The sequence below is a fragment of the Myotis davidii genome, unplaced genomic scaffold, assembly GCF_000327345.1.
Source record: "Myotis davidii unplaced genomic scaffold, ASM32734v1 scaffold2, whole genome shotgun sequence".
Lineage (NCBI taxonomy): Eukaryota > Metazoa > Chordata > Mammalia > Chiroptera > Vespertilionidae > Myotis > Myotis davidii.
Window position 1 is genome coordinate 609155 of NW_006293067.1, and position 15329 is coordinate 624483.

Here is a 15329-nt window from a genome sequence, read left to right on the forward strand (position 1 = left end):
TTTTTATGGTTTCCCGACTTATGCTTAAGTCCTTTATCCATTTTGAGTTTATTTTTTTGTATGGTGTAAGTTGGTGGTCTAGTGTCATTTTTTTGCATGTACCTGTCCAATTTTCCCAACACCATTTATTGAAGAGACTGTCTCTGATCCAAAGTATGCTCTTGCCCCCTTTGTCAAATATTAATTGATCATAGTGGCTTGGGCCAATTTCTGTTCCATTGATCTATATGCCTGTTCTTGTGCCAGTATCAGGCTGTTTTGAGCACAGGGGCTTTGTAGTATAAATTGATATCTGGTATTGTGATCCCTCCAACTTTGTTCTTTTTTTTTCAAGATTGCTGTAGCTATTCAGAATCTTTTTCAGTTTCATATAAATTTCTGGAGTGTTTGTTCTAAAAATGTGAAATATTCCATTGGTAGATTAATAAGGATTGCATTGAATCTATAGATTACTTTGGGTAGTATGGATCCATTTAATGATGTTAATTCTACCAATCCATGAACACGGTATATTTTTCATTTGTTTATATCTTCTTTTACCTCTTTTATCAACATCCTGTAGTTTTCAGAGTATAGGTCTTTTACCTTCTTGGTTAAGTTTATTTCTGAGTATCTTATTTTTTTTGTCGCAATGGTAAATAGGATTGATTTTTTAGTTTGTCTTTCTAAGATTTTGTTATTGTTGTATAAAAATGCCATCAATTTCTGAGTGTTAAGTTTGTATCCTGCTACCTTGCCAAATTAATTTATTAAGTCTAGCATTTTGGGGTAGTTTAGGATTTTCTATGTACAATATCATGTCATCTGCAAATAATGACATTTTTACATTCTCCTTTCCAATTTGGATGCCTTTAATTTTTCTTGTCTGATCATTTTGGATAGGACTGTTACATAAACATTTAATAAAACTTATATTGCTATGGTAACTGTTGTTTGAGATTATCTTGAACATATAGAATATATATTTCTATATTTTATGATTGTTTATCTATTTACATTTATCCTTACCATTTTATTTCTGCTTTTTAATTCATTAATTTTCCAACTTATTTTCTTCCTCTTGTTCTCCATCTCCTATTTTTTTTCTACTTTCTAAGATATGCATTGTCTTTTTATTTTTATTTTATGAAAGTTTGCTGTTTTCCAAGTCCATAGTCTCCACTTTGTCTTATTTCTCAGTCAACTCTTAACATACATCTGGTTCCTATAACCCCATAGTTATTGTATATCAACATACTTGCTATAGATTGAGTGTCGATTTTACAAAAAATTCCTATGTAGAAACTATAATTCTCAGTGTGATTGTATTAAGAAGCTTTAACAGATGATTAGATCATTAGGTAGAGACCTCATTAATTTGAATATTGCCTTTATAAGACAGACTCCAGAGAGCTCCTTTGGCCCCTCCATGACTTAAAAACATGATGAAAATCAGCAGTTTGCAACCCAGGACAATGCCGTCACCAGAACTCAATAATTCTAGTACCTGATCTTGAATATCCAGCCTCCAGAACTGCAAGAAAGAAATCTCTGTTGTTTATAAGCCATGAGTCTATGTAACTTTGTGAAAGCGGCCTGAACTAAGACAACACTAATTTAATATGTAGATGCATCATAATTTATTCAGTTGTTCTCCTTAATAGGAATTGTCTTGATGGGATGGTAGAACAAGTATCCCTATGTTACATGTTTCCTTAATATTACTATCCATTTGAATAGGATAAGTTACACAGATTGAATTTTCAAAGTCCATTTGGTAGCTAAGTTTATAATATTTACCTTATAGCCGTGGGACCAAAGATACAGGGAATTTGTGCCTTTTGCATAGTCACGTAGTACTTCTTCTCCAATTATCTATCAGTGAATTAATAAGAGGATTAATATAATTGATATTTTAAATATTACATGTTAATACAGGGTGTCCCAAAAATGTATGCACACTTTGAATAATTATTAATTCCAATGGACTAGAAACATCAATTGAGTTATCAGCTGTTAAAGAGTGTATACAGTTTGGGGGGACAACCCTGCATATTCACTTTTTTTCTCTCTTATGTTACACATCATAGTTCTCAGATACATTACTTATTTCACTGTAACTGATTTCCAAATCAGAGGTTCCCTACAGGTGTGCCACTATCTTGAGTGGAGGACACATACACCTCAAATCATTAATTCCCCTTAATACCTTGAGGCCCCAGTGAGATCTTTTCAGGGTACAAAAATGCCTCATCTTCTAGTGTAGCCTATAAATGCCATTATTTCAGTGTATCTTAATATGACAATTTTTAAGAAATTATTTTAGTGATCTGATAAATTTATAAGATTTATGTAGCTGGTGAAAAGTCATACAAATCAGCATAACCATAATTTTTTGGTTAGCCATCTAAATCTGCATGAATTTCCAAACAGTAATATTTTTAAAAGAATATCCCAACCAAATGCACAGTATATTATTTCTAAGAGATTTCTTAACTTTGATTTATCCATCCTTCGATATGGGCTAAACTGAGTTAAGTTGGCATTTAATACATTGTTTTACAGAATGAATTTTGACCCTAATTTTTTTAAGATCTACTGTCTATAAATGTGATAGGGTGTAAAACTGAAAGTGGGAGATAGGAAGGGAGCTAAGATCGTAAAGATGAGAAAAGTTGTCATAGGACAATTTAAAATCCTCTCAAAAATAATACACTTCCTGTCCATGGTTTCATTTTGGCCTTCTAAAAGCCATGATGATAGAGCTTTCCTTATTCTCTTCATCACCATAGGTGAAAAAAAAATAATGGAGAGGATCTTGAGTGCCTTTATATGTTACAGATGCAATGATAATGGAAAAAATAAAATGGAATAAGCATTGCTAAAAGAGTCACTTAAAATAGAATCAGAAGGCTATTGAGTGGGTAGAACCTAGTTATATCTTGAGCCTCAGTTCTCAGAGCTGCTATTAAGTTGCTAAACCTGTTGCTAAATTCAGTTTAAGGCTAGCCATTAACATCCTGGAACAACTGCTGTGTGAACACATATGGACTTTACCTCCTCCTTGTAATATTCACCCCCCTCATTTTTATATTGGAACTAACCAATTTCTATTAGCCTAACCAGCAATTCTTTATATGCATGAAAAAAATGTGCTTTGTGGTTTTGCCTATAAACTCTCCCTTTCTGTATTCTCTTTGGAGAACAGTTTAGGTTACTACCTGAGTCTGTGTCTTGCAGATTACAACTCTTTTTGCTCAAATTAAAACTTTTTGTTCTTTATTACACCCTAAACCTTTTATTTGATTAATAGTAGCAAGGAAGGATCAATATTTCTTTTGGAAGTCTATGACCTTTATGCAAATTTATATATTTCTAAACAATACCAAAATGAAATACTGCTGGAAGATGATTCTTCTTAGGCTCCACATATTTTATATCTTTTAAGCAGAGGCACAGATAAATTAGTTCCTGCTTATCTTTTCAGGAATATCTGTATAACAAATAGCCTTGGAAGAGAGAGAGCTTGCCTTCTGCATGAGCAAATGGAAGGCATATTTACTGTCAAGTATAAAAATTTAGAATCTGTAATCTCAGTTTTTCTGTGGGATTTTTTTTTATATTCATTGATTTAGAGAGTGGGGGGAGAAGAGGGAGGAAGAGAGAGAGAAAACAAAACATTGATTTGTTGTTCCACTCATTTATGCAACCATTGGCTGATTCTTGTATGGGCCCTGACTGAGATCAAGGGTCTAACCAACTGGGCTACTGGCCAGGTTTCTTCTCTCTCTCTCTCTCTCTCTCTCTCTCTCTCTCTCTCTCTCTCTCTTTTTAAAGTTATTGACTTCAGAGAGGAAAAGAGAGGGAGAAACAGATAGAAACATCAATGATGAGAGAGAATCATTGACTGGCTGCCTTCTGCATGCCCCACACTGGAGATCCAGCCTGCAACCCGGGCATGTGCCCCTGGCCGGAATCAAACCCGGGACCCTTCAGTTCGCAGGCCAACGCTCTATCCACTAAGCCAAACCAGCTAGGGCTCTTCTCCTTTAGTGCAATTTATTTTGTAGGTGTCACCTTGGCCTTTTTCTCATCACCCTGAGGAAATGGGCTTGGAATACAGGCACAAGAAAATGCTGGTATTCTGAACTACTGTTGTTCTGAGTGATAAAATGTTTTGTCCCTGGCACAATTGTCTCATGCCTTTGTCCAATATATGTGAAACTATAGCAGACTAACTTGTTAGCTTGCAAATAGGATAAAGCCTCAGATCTTTTGACAAACACTAAATAAAATGGAGTTGACTTATTTATAGACATAATTATATAACATATAAAATGTATTTATGGGTAAAAAATACACTACTCTTTTTTTATGTTTCTGAATATATTCAAGGATATAAAATAGTTGAGGAACATACCTTCTTACAAAATGTCTATTCCAAGTTTCAAGATAAAAGTGCTAGTGGGAAAATCTTTAACTGGATTATTTTAGTGACTACTAACATATTCTGTGTTTATAATTGTCGTTTAACACAACATGAATCTACTAATCCTTGTAATCCCATTATTTAGTTTGCTACCTAAATACTTTAAATAGTTCAAAACTAAAGCATTTTATACATTTAGATATATATTCTGTGCCTCTATGTTTTAGGTATAGTTTTATTTGATCTTATAATGAAATTCCCTAGTTACAAAATCCCTTATTGAATGGTAGGAGAGTGATGGAAAGTAATAGAACCTACTTACATAGTCTCCAATATATGTACATGAAAATAGCAGAGCACAAATAAATGGGGCACATCCAAACTAATAGCCTAAAGAATTCATTTAAGGGAGTATTTCCACCCCAGTGGTTAGTACCATAAAAACCAACTCAAATAGCTATGAACTTTTCAGAGGCAATAGAGGAAAAAGTGCAAAGTTCAAATGAGAACATGTTTGATATTAGCTCTTAAAAATTGATTTAAAAATCTTTCTTCCCATTATGGTTTTAAACGTTGTTACTGTGCCACAAAAACAATCACAATCACTGCAGTATGTTTGAAGGAACTGTTGATTAGAATTTTATATATTTATTATGGTGTTATTTGAGAAATGGTACTTCATTCAGTGCTCACTAACATTTTCTTTTTTTTATTTTTCTAAATATGTTTTTACTGATTTCAGAGAAGAGAGGGAGAGAGATATAGAAACATCACTGATGAGAGAGAATCATTGATCGGCTGCCTCCTGCATCCTCCCCACTGGGGATGCAGCCCAGGCATGTGCCTTGACCAGGAATTGAACCATGACCTCCTGGTTCATGTGTTGAGGATCAACCACTGAACCACACTGGTCAGGCTCTTTTTTTTTTTAATTTATCTTTATTGTTGAAAGTATTACTGATGTCCTCTTTTTTTTTTTTCTTTCCATTGACTTCTTCCTCCCCACTCCCGCCCCCTTCCCAGGCCTTCACCATACCATTGTCTGTGTCCATGGGTTATGCATATATGCATATAAGGCATATAAGTTATTTGGTTAATCTCTTCTGGCTCCCCTGCATCCTCTTCCCTCTGGGAATTTTCAGTCTGTTGTATGCTTCCATGTCTCTGACTCTATTTTGTTTGTCAGTTTATTTTGCTCATTAGATTCTACATATCAGTGAGATCATGTGATACTTTCCTTTCTGACTGGCTTATTTTATTTAGCATACTATTCTCCAGGTCCATCCATGTTGTCTCAAAGGATAAGATATATATATATATTTTAGCTGCATAGTGTTCCATGGTGTAAATGTGCCACAGCTTTTTTATCTACTCATGGGCACTTGGACTGTTTCCCTATAATAGGATATTTGGTTCACTAGAAAATGTTTATCTTTCACTTGTTTGATTTGAATAATGCATATGACCAGTCAAAATCTTCAGGGCTACTAGTTGTAAGTGAAAGTAAAAATAAACAGTAGTCTTTGCAAGTGAAATAGGTTTTTTTTCCTAATTTTTCATGTTAATAAAAGTGAAATCATGTACATCTGAATGTATCATAGATACCTTTAATAAGTAGTTTATTTTTCCTATGATAATATAAGCAAATTGTCTTTTCTTAAGTGTGATAGTATACTACCTCAATTTTAAATGTCCATAATTTATGTTTCTAACATGGCAGGTTCATTTGAAAATCAATACAATTAAGTATATGTGTTCCTAAATGCAAGTACATCACAACGCATACATCAATTTAAATTATAGTTTTATATTTTTTAATGTAAGTAAAATGTTATACTGTTAATGATTTAAGAATTACTTACTTATAAAATAAAATAATGACCTTACTCTGTACAGTATGTTAACTTTTTAGGCTGCCTTAAGAAAGTACCACAAATGGGGTAGCTTAAACATCAGAAATTTATTGGCTCACAATTACATAAGTTAGAAGTCCAAAATTAAGCTGTCTGTGAGGAAAGTTTGAACCCATGTCTTTCTCCCTGAAAGCCCAATTTTCCTTATATTTCTTCACACCATCTCCCGTCTATGACTGGCTCAGAGTCTAGTGTCCTCTTTTTTATAGGGATACCAGTCATATTGGATTGAGCCCCACCATAATGAACTTATTTTAGGTTGTTTAATCTCTGTAAAGAACCAATCTTTAAGTAAGGTTACATTCTACTGTCCTGGAAATTATGCCTTTAGCAGAAACAAATTCAACTCATAACAGCCAGTTTGAACCATATAATTCTGGAAAATCAAAAATAATACATAGGTCTAGTACAAGCTATTATAAATTAGTGCTGAAGTGAATTATGTAACTTTTACTCATGAGCAAACTTTAAGAAATAATGAATTATAATAATTTTAAGACATTGACTCAATAATATTTTGAGATTTTTTTGCATTTTAACTATAACATGAGTTTGTTCCTTAATTTTATTTTTTTAAATCATTTCAAAGCTCATGACCAGATGGCTTAACCAGTGAATTCTACCAAACATATGTTGTCAAGAGTAATAGACACCAATTCTCCTCAAATTCCTCCAAAAAAACCTGAAAAGCACAGAGTTTTCCAAACTCAATCTATGAGGCCAGCATTGCCATAGTAAAATCCATTAAAATAAATGTAATAAATTAAAACTACACACCATTAGCCCCAATGAACATATGTGAAAAATACTCAACAAAATATTAGCAAACAAAACTTAATAGCACATGGAAAGGATTATATACCATAATCATATGGGATTTATTCCTAGAGTGAAAAGATGGCTCAATATATTAAAATCAATATATGAGTCATTATATTAACAGAATGAGGGGAAAACACAAACTTCTGAGTATATACTAAAGAGAATTAAAATAAGGGCCCCTCTTCCCCTCCCCTCAAAAAAAATATATATATATATGATATTGGATTGGGACACACCATATTCATTGCATCATTCTTCACAATAGCCAATAAGTGAAAGCAACCCAAATTTCTGTCTATTAACAAATGAGTAAACAAAATATGACATACACAATGGAATATTATTCAGTGTTCTAAAGAAAGAAAAGTCTGACAGAAGCTACAACATGGATGAAACTTGAGGACATTATGTTAAGTAAAATAAGCCAATCACAAAAAGAAAAATATTGTATAATGCCATTTATATAGAATCCCTAGAATAGTCCAATTGCACAAGAATATAAATGTACTTACTGTCAATAAAATGTACACTTAAAATGGCTAATGTGGTAAATACATGTACACTTGATCATAATGGTAAAAAAGCATAAAAATATTTTATGATAGGAATATTCTAAGCAGTGCTGCTTTGATATAAATATCAATACTTTAATTGAATTTTACATATTCAAAATGTTCTATTATAATAAAAGCCCTTTTAATGTTAAAGAGAGATAATACATTATTTTTCTACAATTGCTAACATTAGCAAAATACATATTATATTTGTTATTAAATGTAATATGACTGTCCTAGTTATAAAAAAAAATCCAAAATGAAGTTTCTTTTAAAAATATATTGGGGGCTTATCATATTCTTTTTTAATGCAATTAATCAGGAAAAAAGGAACTGAAAACCCTACATCTGCTAGACTTGTCTTATGCTTAAACTTCAACTATCTTATTAGCATATCTTTAGAAAACAATGATATCTCAAAATAAGGGAAAAAAATCTTTGGATATATCTTTATTTTTTAAAATCATTTATACATATATGTTTTTATATTTACAATCACAAATATTCTCAAGATAATATTTAAGGGTTCCAAGTAAATTAGGCACAATAGAAACACAATAACTACTTTTATCAATACTAATACAAACTATAAATTTTTGTTTCTCACTGTAAACTTGTATTAAATTGCTAGGGCTACCATTTCAGAGGATTGCATATTGTATAGCTCAAATGACAGAAATTTATTTTCTCACATTTCTTCAGGTTAGAAGTCAGAGATCCAAGTGTAGGCAAGGTTGACTGCTCTGAAGGCTGTGAAGGATCTGGTGTAGACCTCTTCATTGGCTTATAGATGAGCATCTCCCTATGTCATCATATCATCTTCTGTGTCTTGGTCCATATTGCCTTTTCTTATAAGCATCCAGTCATATTGGATTAGGACACACCATAATGACCTCATTTTAAACTAATTAGCTCGCTGAAGACTGTCTCCAAATGCCATCACATTCTGAGCTGTTGAGACAATGTCATATGAATTTCTGAGGTTATATAATTCAATTCATAAGAAACATGAATGTCAAAAAATGGAGGGTCTTAGTAAGGTATGATTATAAGAAACCCCTTAAATTATTATAATTATTATTACTCTTACTATTTTTATTATGACTATTAAATTTTTGTAGAAAATTGACTAGGAGGTATCTGCTTATATATCGGAGATTAACAAATGAAAATCCTACCAGCCTGTTTTATATTAGATGTGTTGTATATTTTTCTTTTGATTCTATAATGAAGTAGCAATGATTTTATATATTTTTGGCCCAGTGCACAAATTCATACATATCAAAAGGAAATTAATTAGAAGAAATATTTTAATATCGCTATTTGCCCTTTCTCTATAATAGAAGTGTCAACCAAATTCAACATACACAATGACAGATCAAAACACTGGAGTGCGATTGAGACCAGCAGGAGCTTTATATATATTGCGCATGCACTGTCAACTTAGCCTTTTATAGATATAGAATAAACTTGCTTAATTAGACCTGCTTTCTGATTTAGCTAAACTTTCTCCAGCCCAGTGAAACACCCCAACTTCTCTTTCAGGTAATTGGCAGCAACACAGCAGTAAATATCAACATGAAGCAGATTATTATCTCCAAGAAGGCTAGTTGCTAGGGAGAGGAAGCAGGTGTTGCTATGTGACGTCATTACCTGCTATGTTTCCAGGCTGGGCTGGGCTGGGTTGTGGGCTGCATTTTGCACAATGGGGTCTTGGAAATGTTGGCTGTGATTTGGTGGGGTGTTGCTCCTGTGTTTAACTTGGGGGAAGCTGAGTGTTGCTTTATGGGCACCAGGACTGTGGTGCTGTCTCTGAAAATGGCCATTGTTTGTCCTGGCAGCTCCTGCATTGAGCGTCTACCCCCTGGTGGTCAGTGTACATCATAGCAACCAATCGGTTGGTCAGACACTTAGCATACTAGCCTTTTATATATAATACTAGAGGCCTGGTGCACAAAAATTTGTGGACTGGAAGGGGAGGGGGAGTGGGGGGTGTCCCTCAGCCCCACTTGTGCCCTCTCACAGTCTGGGACCCCTCAGGAGATAACCACTTGCCTGCCCCACCTCCCCAAGTCATGCACATGGAAGGGCCGATCCAGGGGTTGGGGCGCCACCCCAGGTCGGGTCTCACACAGGACACCCAGGCAGGTCGGCAGATCGCTGCTGCCCTGCCCGGCATCCTCAGGTCGAGTCGCACATGGGATGCCTGGATAGAGGCTGGGCGGGCTGGCCGATCATTGCTGCACCACCCGGCCGCCCTCGGTAGCAGATAGCAGGTTCAGATGGGGACAGGGCAGGCAGGATTGTGCTGTCCCACCCTGCCTCCAGTATGCAACTTAGCAGCCATCTTTGTTGGCGGTTAATTTTTATATTGCACTGATTAGCCAATAAGAGGCATAGCGAAGGTATGGTAAATTACCATGTTTGTCTATTATTAGATAGGATATATTGCTTTCAATTGATTAAAAAAATTAAGCTTATACTCTGAATAATTAGAAATAATAAGAGCAATAGCAAATACTTACATGGAACATACCATGTTCCTGGCAATAATCCTAACTATTCAATAACCATGTTTTATGGATTAAGGATTTTTAAGACGAAATAATCTGACATGGAGGTGTACATCCCTGAGTATCAGGCCCAAAAGAGCAGGATTATTACTAGCTTCTTATACATGAAGAGGTAGAGGAAATATCTGCAAGGCAAATCAGCCTTGTCCAGAAGTGTGAACTAGTTTGATTAACACCTCATTTGCTTCATATAATAACTTGAAATACAAATCTACCAGTATGCTCTTAATCCCTTCAAATAAATCACTAAATAACATGTTCCTGGAAGGGTCATTAACATTACCACTCACTAATCTTGAGAAAGGTAATGTCAGCACATGGCCTGTACCAGATTGTACCTATAATTTGGAATAAAATCAGTGCTAATATCTTGGAGACATACTTGGTGTTTCATTTAATTTTTCATTCTATTTTTTCTTCTTTTCTCATAAAAGGACTTATTTCTATAGTGTTAAACCCCAGTTGTAAAGTAATCCACATGACTGCAAGACTAGATAATAATCTATCATTACATATTTTTGGCAATTTAGCTAACGGGATGGAGGCAGAGACAGAAGTTGTTATAAATATGAACCATATTTTTGAACTACTCTTTTAAAAAGTGCTACATCCATACAGTAGGGGTTCTAGAACTGTCAGTAGTAAAATTTCTTTACAATATTAACTGCCATATTTGACTCCAAGAAATATAATCTTTCACAACAGAATCTTAATAATAGACCACACAAAGCTCAGTGTTCAATATGTCTAATTATCTGCAATTATAACTTGAAGGCTTTGGCAAGATTATTAATTTAAGCTAAATTAAAATAGTATAATATACAGTAGCAACACTTAACCTCGTAAGTTTCTGAGAGAAGTCAATGTCACAATCCAGTAACCTTCTTTAAAGGTAATTATTTCCCATTATGTTCTAGAATGGCCAATTGGAGGATATTTTAGCAAACATTAAAAAGTCAAAGAGCATAAGAATTTTACTATCATATCCTTCCTCCCAACGTTATCTTTAAAACTTCACATAAATAAGAATATCTCCTCATAAATAAATAACACTACAAAGTATTTTAAAATGTTCTTTCTTAGTTATATTGACAGAGGAGATATGTGTGTATTTGTATGTGTTTATTGATGTTTTTCTTTGCTTATTTCTTATGTGATATAAGTTGACTGAAACATTGCATGAGATTTAATACTTAATGTAAGATTATTGGTATGGTTGCAAACAATGAAAATTTGGTTAAATAGCATTAAAATGTATTCATTTCTCTCCTCTTTAAACATAATGAGTAGTTTATGAAAGCTAATTATTATTTTTTTGGTTATGATTTTATTTGGGCCTAAAACTTAAAGTGTTGAAGTGTTTTTTAGAGACACAGATATCTATTCATTTGCCACACCATGGTGTTTGAAATATTGAATGGAATAAATGTATCTCAGAACCTAACTGAAGAGGCCAGGGGTTCTGTGGAGGTTATCGTCATTTAAAAAATTTGTATATACATGCCAAACATCAAAAAGAAATCTGAATTAAATGTAGTAAATATTAATAGTGCCTAGGAATGACATCACATTTTGATTAGGGTGTCTATCCAGACAAATTATGTACGCTAAGCAGAATTCTAGATGATTTCATTGGTATTTGAAGAATCATGTGTAGGTGACTTTCTGCACTGGGATGCTCACCTACTTTGTTTCACTGCCAGTTTCCATAGTTGAGAATACTGCTAAGATTTTACATGGCAGTTGAGACAACTTCCTGGGGTGCTGCACTACATATCAGCTAATTGGACCACTAATGAGCTGAGTGACTTTTTAATAGCGACTGCCTACAAACCACCCAGTGTGATTGCAGATGGCTTCTGAAGAGTTACTCACTTCAGAAAAAAACATTTCTTATTTTTTTAATATGTCAATAACTAAGTACAAGATGGGAATGTAAAAAATTTGAAAAGCAGTCCAGCATCCTCCAAAACAGCTAAAATCTTGATCTCTTGCTTTTATGTCATATATTATTAAAATCGCCAGAATTACTGTAAAATCACCAAATTTATATAAAAATTTTATTAAAATGAATTATTTCTCCAGGAAAGCTGAAAGTTTTATAATTTTCTCTATCTCAAAAATATTTTTAATAGCACAGATACACCTTCACTATTTCAAGTGGTTCCAGTTATGAGAAGCACAGTACACTTGATGACAAATAGTTTTTTCAAAAATAATTTTTATAAATGCTTTCTACTTCCTTTATCAAATGCTTGCACTTAGGTTTATATTCCTAAAATAAATCCAGTGCGCTCAACTTCACTTGGGTAGATTTCTTTCATCTCACAAACATCTTTTAAATTTAAATTTCTGGTTTTTAAAATAACTCTTTGGTGCCTCCAACTATGGTAATCTTCCTTCACTGAGAGCACTCTACTGGTATTGTCACTAAGAAGGTAGCCATATGGCTATTGTATTTTGAAAGCATTTTTGGGGATGATATGTCCACTCAATTTTACCCCAGGCTAAATTAATCAAATTAATCCAAAGAAGATAATCTCTTTTTTCAACAGTGATTATTGACAGATGTTAGAGAGGTCTACGTCTTTCCAGGACAGTGAGATTTAAGAAGAGGTCGGCCAGTGGTCTTCTGGGAGAATAATTCCTTTTTCTTAAGAGATTTACAGGAAGTCACTCTCTCGTTTCTACTGAGTGTAAACGAAGTGCAATGCAACCAGCAATCATGCCAGAGGCAACCATATTAGGGCCACAAGAAGAATAGATTTAAGATAAGATCAAAGTGTGTGAGAAAAACAAGAGTGGGAACAGAGGTACATGAGAAATCTTTGTACTATCTCCTCATGTTTGCTATAAACCTAAAACTTCTCTAAAAAATGTCTTAATGAAAAAAAAATACTTAGGCTCTTGAGGATACATGTACTAGTAGTTTGCATATCTCTCTCCTACAAATATAAGATAAAATATATTCCCTTATAGCTTAAATCAATTTAAGTTAGGTTTTATGTTAGCCCCGTGTATGTATATCTTATTTTGTTTAGGATCTCTGCTTTTGAGATCACCTTTGCTGGAGCATTCATTTTTTATAAATAGTAGGGTATTATTTCATTATATGAAATACTGCAATTTGGGTTATTAATTCTTCTGTTGGTGGATAGTTGGGTTAGTACTAGCTTTTGATCTATCAATAACTGTATAATATCCTTATGCCATTTTTTTCTTTATTTATGATTTTACTAGAGGTCCAGTGCATGAAATGGATAGGGTCTCGAGTGGCTGCTGGCTGCCGGCCTGGGCCTTCCTTCGTTCCACACCACCCCCTGGTGGTCAGAACACATCATAGTGAGCGATTGAACTCCCAGTCGGTCAAACTCCTGAGGGGACACTTTGCATATTAGGCTTTTATATATATAGATTTCTGTAATTTCCAGGTCATAATGAAGCTTTATATTTAATTTAATAAGAAGATGCTATTTTTTTCTAAATTAATATACAATACAGCTAACAATGTAAGATAGTTCCAGCTCCTCCACACATGGTCAGTTCTTTAAAAGAATGTTGGCCGTTCTAGTGGGTGTGAATTGGTAACTCATTTCATGTATATTAATGTTGAATAGCACTCCCCATGAGCTTATTTGCCATTTCATTTTTCTATTTTTTAATCTTTATCTAAGGATATTTTTAAAATGATTTTAGAGAAAGAGGAAGAGAGAGAGAGAGAGAAAGAGAGAGAGAGAGATGTAGAAATAAACATTGATTGGCTATTGGCTGCCTCCCTATTCAATTGACCAGGGACCAAACCCACAACCTGGATATGTGCCCTGAATGGGAATCAAATCTGCACATTTTTGGTGTGAAAGATGATGCTCCAACCAACGGAGCCATCCAGCCAAGGCTTGTTAGCCATTTCTATACATTTGCTTCTGAAATGTCAGCTGTTTATTAATTTAACTAGACAAATGTGTGTTTTATTGATTAATAGCATTTTTATATAATTATGATATAAATTATTTCTAAGATATATGTATTAGGAATTTTATCTCCTAGAACATGGTTTGTCTTTTCATATTCTAGTTTTTATGAATATAGGTTTAAATTGGATGAAGTTTTATTATCATTTTCTGATTTTTACATGTAGTGATTTTCAAGGACTTTATAAAGAATCTTTACTTTTCTCAAGGTCTTAAACATATGCTCTAATATTTAGTTTTGTAAGCTTCAGAGGTTTTGCTTTCACATTTATTTTAATGTTTCAGCTCAAATTAATTTTTATTCGTGGCCTGAAATAATGGTCAAAGCTTATTTTTCTATATAATTAACTCTTGTTTAAGTATCATTTATTGAAAAGATGTTCCTCCCACCTCCTATCCCCTGTAAAATGTCTGGTTACCTTTGTGAAAAATTAATTGATTTTATATGTGAGGATTTTTTATGGATTGCCTCTTCTATTAAATTTATTGACTTTTAAAAATTCTCACACCATTATTACACTTTCATGATTATTGTGATTTATAGTCTTGAAATCAGATTACTGTATCATTAAGTCACAATATGATACTGTACCATTTCATTTAATTCACATTTTTTCCTACTGAAAGTTAAATATTTTGTTGACAGCATTTCTCCATGTAAGTATTTTTACATAGTATGCTTTATATTATTTTATTAAATGATTGAAATTTTGTAAAGTAAAAGATATTTCATTTATGATAAGCTATCTCTTCTACTGCTGAAAACAATGCTTGATAAGAATTATCAATGGACATGTCTTGCAAAATGCGTTAAGTAGAGTTTGTGGGATGAGTTTTATGAATTCCATTGATTGTAGGTGTGAAAATTAAAGGAGCTTGTATGAAGGTTTACTCAAAATCTCACAATTCAAATAGCTTTTCATGTTTTTTCCCTCTTCTTTAGTTCAAAGGTCACTTTGGCCCCAGAAATTAGATTTTAAAAATATTTTAACATTAGTTTAGTTTTTAACTATTCATACAGGTTTCTTTGAGTTATAGATGCATAATTTAAATGTAGCCTTGCCAAAACCGGTTTGGCTCAGTGGATA

General features: G+C 33.5%; 1 long non-coding RNA gene across 1 annotated transcript in view; it reads right to left on the bottom strand.

The window, feature by feature from the left end:
• Nucleotides 1–94, bottom strand: part of LOC107183570 — a 1228-nt gene extending 1134 nt beyond the window's left edge. The window contains exon 1 of the long non-coding RNA XR_001514357.1: nucleotides 19–94. This is a non-coding gene — a long non-coding RNA (uncharacterized LOC107183570). The remainder of the gene's footprint in view (nucleotides 1–18) is intronic.
• Between the last annotated feature and the right edge of the window lie 15235 nt (nucleotides 95–15329).